Genomic DNA, 10994 nt, shown 5'->3' with positions numbered 1-10994 from the left:
TGGCTTGGGGGACCGAAATCTCATTCAGATCTCTCTCTCTCGACCTCTCTCGATCTGAAATAAGAACAGGTGGCAGCTCTGGCTGCCTCTGGAACCATTTTGCAACCACACAGAGATAGAGTGACGTCAGTCCTAGGGATGATCTGGTGAGAGAATGACCTTAATAAGGTCATTAACCAGCTCATTTGTTCTATGCCTGGGGAATGTCCTGCTCATGGATTTATATGACATAAATTCCCTTATTAGATCACTTTTTACACCAGGGACCTTGTCATTTGCAACTAAATGTATCCTAATTGATTCACTGAACAGACATTTGGTAATGCTCCCTGATTTTGCTGAAGGCCTGTAAAACCTCTAACCTCTATGCAAAACTGGAGCTCAAATGGACATATGCAGCTATATCTGTGGAATGTGAGACGAGCATGAAACTGGATTGCAGAGAGAGACAACTGAGCCCCTGAGAGAAAGTGAATGTTAGTGGAGAATGATTCTGGCAGTGGGGGTGGAAGTATGTGAAGTCCTAGACGTGCATGTGATGTCCAGGCAAACCCAGACCCACCGCCAGCATACATGCTTTCTAGTGAAGAGAGGGCTGTGGTGAAACCTCTCAACTGCTTCACACTGTGACCTAGCCCTTCGCCAGAGAATGCTCTCCAACTCCACCCTCTCCCTCAAGTTTTGGACATTAGAAGAAAGTGTTTCCACTGCAGCTGGAGGTAAGAGAGTAATGAACTGCAAAGATGAACAGACAGAGATGCTAAGGGAAACCCTGAAGGCCAGAGTGACAGTGGCACAGATACATGGTGTTATCAGTGGTGAAGCCCCAGGTGAGCACAGGCATCAAAACCTCAGAAATCTAAAAACAGGTGAGAGAGAAAGTAAGTGAGGCAGATAGCAGCGCTTCATATGTGTGAGACAACTACCTTGGCGACAGCTATTTGCTCAGTATCTCTAGGGCTGAATGTTCAAAGGACACCCAGGCTTGTGGGTTATGGGGGATTTTCCGGTTTCAGGGCTTTAAGACAAAGATCACTAATCTGTGCCACGTTTGAGCTTCATCCCATCCCTGAGCCTTATCCTAGAAGGTCATAGGTGCCCCAGGGTTCAGGAATAGGGTAAAGATCAGTAATGGGGTGGAAATGTTTGTAGTGCACATTAACTTGATAATTTTAAAAAGCGGAAGTTCAGTGGTTTCTTGGGCTTTCATCAAAATGACCTTGTGAAAATAACATGCAATAATTATTCCCCCAGGTTTCTTTTTCTCTCTCTCTCTGTATTTTTAAAGAACATTAGGCTTACATTGTCATGTAACTCAGCCTTTTCAAAAAGTATCAAAACATTTTTCTAAAAATCTATTATTTCACAACATGATATACACTAAAATTTTAACAATTATCCTTTTTAGGATTGATAGAAAGGATTTGGGGGATTTTATTCTCTTACATTGTGTTTTCCAGACTTACTAAAGTTGGCAGGTATTATTTCTGTAATTAGAAGACCCTCAACTATAGAAAATAATTTCTTCCAGCACTTAAAAAAATATTTATTTGTTTATTTATTTGGCTGCACTGGGTCTTAGTTGTGGTATGAGTAATCTTTAGTTGCAGCATATGGGATTTAGTTCCCTGACCAGGGACCAAAGTCAGACCACCTGCATTGGAAGTGCAGAGTCTTAGCCGCTGAACCCACGAAGCGAAGTCCCTCTTCCAACACTTTTATGATTCATCCTGTTTGACTATTTCAATAAAAATAATTTTCATAGTAGTTTTCATCCCAGAATATATTTCTGTAATAACTTTTTCCTAGTCACTACTGACTTCTAAAAGTCTGACTTTTATAACTGAATAATTTTCAGTCAAGGGATTTTCATGATAATTTCAATATTAGCTAATGTTCTATATCTGAAACATTTATTTATCCTTAGAAGAACCTCAAACGTGAAAAAAATCTGAGGTCATGGCAACATTTTTTCACTTGCAGTAAAATATCTGCTCAGATTGTCTGCAATTTGAGACTAGAAAAGGGCTTAGAGATCCTAACCCAACTCCTGCACTTTGCAGATGGTACAACAGCTGCTGGGTGTAAGAACCCTGGAAGCTATTTGTTGGAAAAATCCCCACTCCCCTCCCCAGCCTCATTTGAGATTTCCAAAATTTCCTTGTCAAGTTACAGCATAAATCTTGTTTATTTTTCCCACTCTAGGAGTTGGCTCCCTTTTCCTCACTGTCCCCTCAGTGAATCCCTTTATGAAGTCTGTTTGAGCTGGCATTTAGTACCACAGACTGTGTCACTTAAATAACAGAAATTTTATTTTCTCACAGCTACACAGGCTACAAGTTCAAGATCAAGGTGTCCGAGAGGTTCAGTTTCTGGTAAGAGAGCTCCTCCTGGCTTATAGATAGCCTTTGCTGGGCTCTTGCTTATACACAGAGAGGAAGAGGAAAAGGGAGAGAGATGACATTCTGGTGTCACTTCTTAGAAAGCCACTAATCTATCTGATCAGGGCCCCACCCTATATGACTGTTAGTATAACTGGGCCATCTTGGGCCTGTTCAGTTCCTCCTGTCCTTCCTCTGACCCTACCTAGGGCTGTACTGTGTAGTGAATCTCTTTTCTGCCATCAAGAGTTTTGTAGTTAATAGATATTGTTTAGTGATCATTAGGTCCAGATGGCCTCTATGCTGTTAGTCTCCAAACAATGATGAGGACTGTTGCTGACTTATTTTCTGTGCCCACAAGGCTAGTTACCTGTTTATAAATCTTGATTTATGAGTTCACGTGCTGTTTCCAAGCATCTACCCCCATGCCCTATAAAACTGTCTCAATGGCCTCTCAGCTGTGTGGAGTGCAGCTTTGAATACTTTCAGATTGTTGTCCAACTGATCCCACCTTGTGGGTGAGTTACCCTGTAATAAACATCCATCAACTGTATGAAGCTGCCTGACTCACTTTTCAGTCTCAAGATGCCTTCTCAGCTCAGTGGATACTTTTCATCTCCTCCATTCTCCAACACACCTAAGACCTCATTTAAGCTTAATTACTTCCTCAGAAACTCCTTCTCTGGACTCAGCCAAACTGGGGGTTTAGTCTTCAACATATAAATTGGGGTAAGGGGAGTGACACAGACTTCAGTTCATAATAAACTCTCTATACATAAATTCACGTAAGAAATGACATCATGTCACCCAGGTTCCAGAGTACACATCCTAACAACACTTTGTTAATTAGTTATCCACATCACCTAGACTTTCATAGTGGTCATAGTTCCTTTTGTTGTGAATTTATTTTATTGTTCTGAACTTTTGAAAGAAAAATAAAAGCTTGGATTTTAATCTGGTGCCTTGATAATGAAAGCAATAACAAGTCTGTATATGAAAATACCCAGCATATTTGGGTCTAAAGATATTAGTAATTTTCCAGATAAAATGGCTTCTGTGTTTATTCTGACAGTTTCATAGCATCAGTCCCTCATCAGAGCATCTTTCTTGAATTTTGGCCTTTTTTCCCCTCTATGATGATGCTTGGTATTTTCTTTGTATATTCCTGATGGTTTCTTCTGTTTTCCTAACTGACACTTCTCTAGCCTGTAATATGTACCCACAGGCTGGATTCTTGGATCTTTTTGTTCCAGGTCTTAGAGATTTCATATAATCTCATTTTCATCTATTATCTCTATGTGGACCACACTCATATTTATGTCTTCAGTCCTGGTCCACCCTGCAGACTCCTTTCTCACTCCTGTCTCCAGTGTTTATTTCATTTCAGGTGTTTTTTTTTTTTTTTTTTTTTTTTTTTTTGGCTTTCATCTCAAATCAGCATGTCCCAAACTGATCACTTCCCAAAAAGTCAATTTCCTTGTTTCTGGTGAAATAGGCCAATGGAACTCTTAATAATTTAGATTGATTTATTCAGAAGAATTTTCTCAGCATCTACTGTATCAGACATCATGCTTTGTGCCTATATTCAAATCTTATGCTTCTATAATGTCACCCATAAGTGTCTGTGTTGTTTTCAATTTGTCTTTACCAGTTATTTCATGCTTGTATTTTTTTAGTTTTTTAGTATCTCCTGCCAGGTGAACCCCTACTTATCCAATAAGACCAACTGAAAAGTCACCACTTCTGTGTTGTGAATTGACTTGTGTAACCCCAAAATATGTGTTTAAATCTTAAACCTTGATACCTCTAAATGACTGTAATTGGAAATAAAGTCTTTGCAGATGCAGTCAAGACAGGGTCATACCAGATGAGGGTGGGCCTTAATCCAGTGATTGGTGTCTTATAAAAAGAGGGAGATTTAGACATGGAGATACAGAAAGTAGAGGGCCTAGTGACAATGAAGGCAAAGACTGAAATGATACAGCCACAAGCCAAGAAAATCCAAAGGTTGTTGGTACATACCAGGGACCAATGAAGAGGCACAGAACAGATTTCTCTTTAAGAGCCTCTAGAGCAGTGATCCCAGTCTTTTTGGTACCAGGGACCAGTTTCATGAAAAACAATTTTTTCCACGGACTGGGGTGGCAGGGGATTGTTGCAAAATGATTCTCATAAGGAGCTTGCAATCTCACTCACTCACATGCACAGTTCACAGTAGGGTTCGTGATCCTATGAGAATTTGGTGCTGCGAGTGATGGGGAGCAGCTGTAAATACAGATGAAACTTCACTCACTTGCCTGCCCACCATTCACTTCCTGCTGTGTGGCCCCGTTCCTAACAGACCATTAAGCAGTACTGGTCCATAGCCCCAGGGGTTGGGGACCCCTGCTCTAGAGGAACTAACCCTGAGCACACCTTGATTGGCCTCCAGAACTGTGAGAAAAGAAACTTCTACTGTTTTAAGCCCCAGTTTATGGTAATTTGTTACAGCAGCCCTAGCAAACTAAGATACTCTGTGAAGCCATTTATAATCTCCCTAAAGTTAATCAGTTCTTTTTTGGTTCCATAACACTCAGCACTTATTTCCATCATCATGTTTTTTTGTTGTTGTTATTTCCCTGTGGGCTTGTTGAGGGTTGGGGTGTAGTGGGGTAGTTCTAATCATCCTGGGTACTTTACACTTTGCATACTGCTCAATAAATGCCTAATGAATGAAAAAAGTGATGACCTTGCCTCTTGCCAATAATTACAGCTATCATTTATTGGGCACCAATAGCCTGTATTGGGCACCATGTCAGTAATTTACATTGGTGTTCCAACTACAACATGCTTATCTCAACTGAGTGTCTTACTGTTCAGTCTAATTCTAACACTCACTGCTAGAGTTAGCGTGGACCCCACAAGTTAAGGTCAAAGGCCTTCATTTCTGACACTAATTACCCAGAGTTAATATAGGTCCTTTAAGTTAAGGGCTCAGTCCTGCATGACTTCAGATGCCAGTTGCAAGTCTCAGGTATCCCCAAGCTGCCTGTTCTTCTGCCTATTTGGCTATGTATTTGAGGATTCCCAGAATCCACGCTTTGTCCCAATTTGATAATTCACTAGAATGACTCACAGAAGTCAGGAAAGTACTATCCTTATGATGACCATTTTATTATAAAGGGAGCAAATGAATAGTAAGATGAAGAGGTGAACAGCATGACAAGGTCTGGAAGAGTCCTGAGCTTCCTTGCTGCCTCCAGGTGTACCATCCTCCCAGCTACATGGGTCCTTTCATCAACCAGCAAGCTCCCAGAGCCTCACTGCTTCAGAGTTTATATCTAGGGTTTTGTCACATAAGTATGATTGGTTAAATCATCAACCACTTGGTTGAATTCAAGATCTATGAGGGTGTGGCTGAAAGTTCCAAGTCTCTAATCACATGCTAGGTCTTTCCGGAATGGCCACCCCCTTCCTTGCAACTATCTCAAGGCTCATTGTAAGCCACCTTGTGAATTAGCATACATTCAGATATGGAGGAAATGGGGTCTCTGTGAATAACAACAGATACTCTGATCAGAAATTCCAAGGTTTCTTGAAACTCTGTGCCAAGAACCGGTAACAAAAAACAAAATACATTTCTTATTATACTACACACATATATATGGGCTGGTAAAGAACCTGCATGCAGTGCGGGAGACACATGAGATGTTGAGGGTTCAATCCCTGGGTCAGGAAGATCCCCTGGAGGAGGAAAATGGCAACCCACTCCAGTGTTCGTGCCTGGAGAATCCCATTGACAGAGGAGCCTGACTGGGTCCAGTCCATGAGGTCGCAAAGAGTAGGACAGGACTGAGTGACTAAGCACTCGCACAATAAGTATTCACACAAAGACTCCTTAAAGTAGGTATCAATGCCATCTGCACCTTACAGATGAGGAAACTGAGACTTAACCTCAAAGCTGTGCTGCCTCTAGCCCAGCTTTCTCCCAATCCAGTTTATTTCCAAATTAATCTCCCTTAAACAGAGATTTCATCACATTACTTCCTTAGTGACTTTCAATGACATACTAACATTTTATTATTCAAGTTTCTTTAAAGTCTGTTTCAGGGTGGTTGTGTTTATTTTTACCTTGGGCCATTCTTAATGCTTGCTTTTCCTGCCTCCTGACATTCTCCCCATTCCTCAGTAGTTATCAGATCCTACCTATTTTGCTTCAGTGAGGGAGGGGCAGTAAAGCACCTGCTATCACAGAGCTGAATGCTTTCTCTATGTTGTCTCCAACTTAACATATGTTAATACTCCAGCAACACAGTTTAAGTGTTCTAATTCTTAGCTTAATGGCAGAAAAACTCTGTGCCTGGAGATGTAAGTTTGGGTTGCTTGAAAGTTAGTGAGTGAGTGAGCTAGGATTCAGACTCAAATTTATTTAGCTCTAAAAGCCCATGCTCTTTTTCTGTAATTCCTGAAATTTGTGAACCTCTACTGTTCTGGCCCCTAAACTTGAGTCAAAGATAAAACTCTATAAAAAAAAAAAATTGAAGATAGTAGTAGTGTAAGTCCCTACTTCCTTCAATGTCAATTGCCAAAGATTATTTAGAAGCCAAAAAAAGAAAAAAATGTTCTCAATCTAGGAATAAGGATAGAATTATTACAGGGAATAATCTAGAAGAGATTTTAGCTTGGAGTTGATAGAACAAAGAGATGAAAAGGAGGGGAGAAAGATGAATAGACAGAAAGAAGAGCAAAGATGCAAGAAGACGAGAGATGCAGATAGGTCTTTAAAACCACTGAAATTTCTTTTTTTTTAATTTTATTATTTGTTTACTTTTTAAAATTTATTTAATTGGAGGCTAATTACTTTACAATATTGTAGTGGTTTTTGCCACACATTGACATGAATCAGCCACGGGTGTACATGTGTTCTTCATCCTGAATCCCCCTCCCACCTCCCTCCCCATCCCATCCCTCAGGGTCATCCCAGTGTACCGACCCTCAGCACCCTGTCTCATGCATAGAACTTGGACTGGCGATCTGTTTCACATATGATAATATACATGATTCAATGCTATTCTCTCAAATCATCCTACCCTCGCCTTCTCCCACAGAGTTCAAAAGTCTGTTCTTTACATCTGTGTCTCTTTTGCTGTCTCATATATAGGGTCATTGTTACCATCTTTCTAAATTCCATATATATATGCATTAATATACTGTATTGGTGTTTGTCTTTCTGACTTACTTCACTCTATGTAATAGGCTCCAGTTTCATCCACCTCATTAGAACTGATTCAAATGCATTCTTTTTAATAGCTGAGTAGTATTCCATTGTGTATATGTACCACAGCTTTCTTATCCATTCGTCTGCCGATGGACATCTAGGTTGCTTCCATGTCCTGGCTGTTATAAACAGTGCTGCGATGAACATTGGGGTACATGTGTCTCTTTCAATTCTGAATAAAACCACTGAAATTTCTTTAGTGACTTTATTACAAAGTACTTCTCTTAAAATTGCAGCTTTAAAGAAATAAAGGATCCTGAGTTACTGGATTTCATATCTGTAAGTAAATGCTTTATTTTCATAACTATCTTATCTAGTATAATACACAGAGCAGTACACAAACCCTTAGTATAAGCAGCTTGCTATTATCACAATAAAACATGTGTAATCAGCCAGAAAGTAGAATATTATCAGAATTCCAGAAGTCCTTCTAAGTGCTGAGTCATAGACCTTGTTGTGTATGTTCAGCTTTGGTAGACACTGGCAGTTTTCCAAAGTGGTTTCTCTGTTACAGTGGCACTCGCAAAGCCAGCGACATAATATGTGGGGCCCCTTGTTTCAAATGCAGGGAGAAGTCCCATTAAAAGTGCTAAAACACAAAGCCTTTTCATTTCTTTTGCAGTTTCTTGACTTGCCATGATTTTTTAACTTGCTATTTAATGCCATTTTAAGTAAAGATATCATTTAAAGTTATTAGCATAAATTTTACTATTGATCATTTTTTACAAAGAATTTTTATGATTACTATTTATTTATTTTTGGCTGCATGAGGCCTTTGGGGCTGTGAGCAGGCTTTTTCCCAGTTTTGGTGAGCAGGGGCTACTCTCTAGTTGCTGTGTGGGAGCTTGGGCTTCTCATTGCAGTGGCTTCTCTTGTTGCCAAACAAGGGATATAGGGTATGGGCTTCAGCTGTTGTGGCACATGGGGGCTTACTTGCCTCTTGAACCTGTGTCTCCTACATTGGCAGGCAGGTTCTTAACCACTGGACCACCAGGGAAGTCCCTACCACTGATCTTTATATTGTGCAATGCCAGTTTTAAATGCAAACTGATGTAAGAAATGACCTAAATTGCATAATTTGTATTTCATAGCTTGAACATGCAGATGACACCACCCTTATGGCAGAAAGTGAACAAGAACTAAAGAGCCTCTTGATGAAAGTTAAAGAGGAGAATGAAAAAGCTGGCTTAAAGCTCAACATTCAGAAAACTAAGATCATGGCATCTGGTCCCATCACTTCATGGCAAATAGATGGGGAACCAGTGGAAACAATGGCTGACTTTGTCTTTCTGGGCTCCAAAATCACTGCAGATGGTGACTGCAGCCATGAAATTAAAAGACCTTCCTTTTAATTAAAAGACCTTTCCTTCCTTGGAAGGAAAGTTATGACCAACCTAGACAGCATATTCAAAAGCAAAGACATTACTTTGCCAACAAAGGTCCATCTAGTCAAGGCTATGGTTTTTCCAGTAGTCATGTATAGATGTTAGAGTTGGACTATAAAGCAAGCTGAGTACCGAAGAATTGATGCTTTTGAACCATGGTGTTGGAGAAGACTCTTGAGAGTCCCTTGGACTACAAGGAGATCCAACCAGTGCATCCTAAAGGAGATCAGTCCTGGGTGTTCATTGGAAGGACTGATGTTGCAGCTGAAATACTTTGGCCACCTGATGCGAAGAACTGACTCATTTGAAAAGACCCCGATGCTGGGAAAGACTGACGGCAATAGGAGAAGGGGTTGACAGAGGATGAGATGGTTGGATGGCATCACTGACTCGATGGACATGGGTTTGGGTAGACTCTGGGAGTTGGTGATGGACAGGGAGGCCTGGCGTGTTCATGGGGTCACAAAGAGTTGGACACGACTGAGCGACTGAACTGAACTGAACATGCTTATGTATTTCACTCTCTACCTTCTGTTTATGGATAAGGATGGACTGAAAGGAAAAAAAATTATGGTTGTGAGAATAAGCATCTTTATACGTTTATTAGTCTTTGTGTGTGTGTGTGTGTCTATTTTTCTATTGACTGCCTGTCTCTCTTTTATTTCTTGATTTGTAACAATTGTTTTTATATTCTGGAAAGGAGCATTATGTACATTCCATGGGTAGTAAATATCTTCTCCCATTCTATGACTTCCTTTTTATTCTCTTATTGTGTACTTTGACTACTATAAAGTTCTTCATTTTAATATAGTTTGTCAATTTTCTCCTTTGGGGTTAACTGCTAGTTTATACTGGAGAAGGCGATGGCACGCCACTCCGGTACTCTCGCCTGGAGAATCCCATGGACAGAGGAGCCTGGTAGGCTGCAGTCCATGGGGTCGCTAAGAGTCTGATACGACTGAGCGACTTCACTTTCACTTTTCACTTTCATGCATTGGAGAAGGAAATGGCAACCCACTCCAGTGTTCTTGCCTGGAGAATCCCAGGGACGGCGGAGCCTGGTGGGCTGCCGTCTGTGGGGTCGCACAGAGTCGGACATGACTGACGTGACTTAGCAGCATCAGCTAGTTTATACATGGTTTCAGAAATCTTTTCTTTACTCAGATCATAAAGATATCCTCCTATATATCATCTTCTCAAAGCTTTATTGTTTTGTCTTTCACATTTAGGTCCCAAATCCATCTGAAATTTCCTTTTTTTGTAATTGGTAAGAGGTAGGAGATCAAACTTGGCTAATGCTACTTTTAGTCAATAAGACAGTGGATTCCCAGTCCAATCTGGTTAGTTCTATATACTAAATCCTATTATGACTTGATAGTAAAATGAGTAATGTGTTTTTGAAATGTTTGTAAAATCATAAAAAGATAAGTTTTTTGCTTGTCATTATGAAAAAGAGGTTAGTTCTTTAGACAAAAGCTTCCAATAAAGTCAAATTTAAGAATTTAATTTCAGAATAGATAATTCCACAACTATTCTGAGTTCTACTTGCTAAGTCTTTTCCATGTTATGGTTAAAGTGAGGATGGCAAATGTAGGTGGATCAAAGTAAAGTGTTAGTCGCTCAGTCGTGTCCGACTCTTTTGCAACCAGGCTCCTCTGTCCGTGGGATCAAAGTAAATTTGTTAAAAAAAATCCAGGGGATCCTGGGATATTACTCTGAGTATATCTACAGGTTGTCTTTGTAGTGGAATAACAGCAATACCATGAATATTCACTTTGATCCATCGTGTTTGCCATCATTTCTTTCATTAGTAGAGCGCAACATCCTCTTCCCTGCCTGTGGTCATGACTCTCTCCAAAAGTCTACATTTGGCATATAGTGATCTGGCCTTTATTGTGTCTCATTCTTTGCAATCTGTGCCCTTACTCCACCTGAGCTCTGCCCCTTGTGCCCTTACTGCTTTGCAGATGT

This window comes from Bubalus bubalis, chromosome 4 (assembly GCF_019923935.1).
Source record: "Bubalus bubalis isolate 160015118507 breed Murrah chromosome 4, NDDB_SH_1, whole genome shotgun sequence".
In the NCBI taxonomy this organism is placed as follows: domain Eukaryota; kingdom Metazoa; phylum Chordata; class Mammalia; order Artiodactyla; family Bovidae; genus Bubalus; species Bubalus bubalis.
The sequence above is the reverse complement of the archived record's forward strand: the minus strand, read 5'-3'. Positions refer to the sequence as shown.